Source organism: Eschrichtius robustus, chromosome X (assembly GCF_028021215.1).
Source record: "Eschrichtius robustus isolate mEscRob2 chromosome X, mEscRob2.pri, whole genome shotgun sequence".
NCBI classification, from domain to species: Eukaryota; Metazoa; Chordata; class Mammalia; order Artiodactyla; family Eschrichtiidae; genus Eschrichtius; species Eschrichtius robustus.
Window position 1 is genome coordinate 13,430,498 of NC_090845.1, and position 2,125 is coordinate 13,432,622.

The following is a 2,125-nucleotide window of genomic DNA, read 5'->3' on the forward strand; positions in this document are numbered from 1 at the left end:
AAATTACTGTAACCTTTGCCGGTTTGGTAAATTTTATGTGTTTATTCATCTCTGTACATATTGGCTAAGCCAAACACTTTTTTCTGTATTTAATGGGCAATAAGTTTGGTTGGTTGCCCCAAATTATTAATAATTGTTGGATTTTTTACATGTTAATAGCCGAATAGCTTTTTTACTTTAAAATTCACTTTCTTAAAGTACTAAAGGGTGGAGTCAATTTTTTTCCCCTCCCTCCTACCCCATAGTTTTCCGTTAGGATGTTCGTCTTTTTTACAGTGTTACAGAGTTCGTTGCTACTGAATATGCCTGGTGTTAAAAGCAATTCTGGTAAAAAAGAGTGGTCAGAGAAACTTGCTTGAAAAAAAAATTAGGGACTTCCCTGGTGGTCCAGTGCTTAGGACTCCATGCTCTCACTGCCAAGGGCCTAGGTTCGATCCCTGGTTGGAGAACTAAGATACCCTGCATGGCCAAAAAAATAAATAAAAAGCTTGAGACAAAATATCATTCTTAGGTTTCAGATCATAAAAAAGAAGATGCTCTCATACTTCCTTATAAATTTTTTATTTTCTTAGTAATCTCCTCTCCATTGCCGTACTGGAGATCTCGAGTTTCTGAGTATGTGGCATTTGGCAACTTGAGACTTGAAAATAAGGACTTAAGGATGCACAAAATAGTTTAACAGAAATAGGAAAAGAAATTTCTTCAAGCTTGGGATTTCTGAGTGGTATCTGTGGAAAATGAAAGTTCTTTAATCTGTAGTCTAAAGGAAAGGAATTATGTGGTCCAGAATACATTTTACTTTATTTATTATTTTTTTATTTTTGGCTGTGTTGGGTCTTCGTTTCTGTGCGAGGGCTTTCTCCAGTTGCGGAGAGTGGGGGCCACTCTTCATCGCGGTGCGCGGGCCTCTCACCATCGCGGCCTCTCCTGTTGCGGAGCAGAGGCTCCAGACGCTCAGGCTCAGCAGCTGTGGCTCACGGGCCCAGTCGCTCCGCGGCATGTGGGATCCTCCCAGACCAGGGCTCGAACCCGTGTCCCCTGCATTGGCAGGCAGACTCTCAACCACTGCGCCACCAGGGAAGCCCCTACATTTTACTTTAGAAATTGATTTGTGGGAATTCTCCGGCGGTCCAGTGGTTAGGACTCAGCGCTTTCACTGCCATGAGCCGGGGTTCAATCCCTGGTCGAGGAACTAAGATCCCACAGGCCATGTGGTGCGGCCAAAAAAAAGAAAGTAAAAGAAAATTTGATTTGTTCCAGAATTTAAATGCCTCTACCCTAAAAATGATTGAAAATTTTCTGTAAGTATCTACTGGATTCACAAATGCTGAATAATTCTCACTAAATTCAAAATTTTTCAGTCCTTTTCTAAATACAGCCAAGACATACACAATTAAATGTGGGCATTCAAAGCTGAATATTCATCTTAATAGCTCATGGAGGAAAAAACGAGATGAACACCAGCTTGTCCTCAAGGTAGAGATGTTGGTGACTTTTCCCTCAAGTGTTAATGGGTAGTATGAGAGGGATGGAAGGAAGTAGTTTTTAAACCACTGACTGGGTCATTATCCTGATAAATGTCCATCTTGAACTTAGACTTATTAATGCGTTTTTTAAACTTACAATTTGATTACTATTTATGATTCAAAAATTCCAACTCTACATTGCCAGCAGAAGGCCATATGCCTGTTTTCAGTGAAGAGATAGCTGCATGTTGGAGGCTCTTTAAACCTACACGTATCCTTTTCTTTTAATCGCACATATATCTATTTTTAGCAGACTAGCAAATTCGTTTGATGGTAGCTGTTTCCTTGATCTTAAATATCCTCATTTCATTGTTTTCCTATTTTTTCCAGAAATCAAAGAGTATACTTAAAAAAAAAACATCCACATTTTTGTATGTAACATTTCCTATCTGTAGTTAATAGGCAGTCCCTTAACTATCATGATAACCAAAATTTTGATTTGCTACTTATACTAGGCAGTAGTTGGCACATAGCCGTCCATATCAGCAAGTGTGCTAGCACCTCCAGTTAGTTGGAGGGGGACTCCAGTTGATTTAGAATACCTTTGATTACCTGGAGTGATCCGAGTTGCTCATTCAGAAAGAGAAAAGTCAACTGCA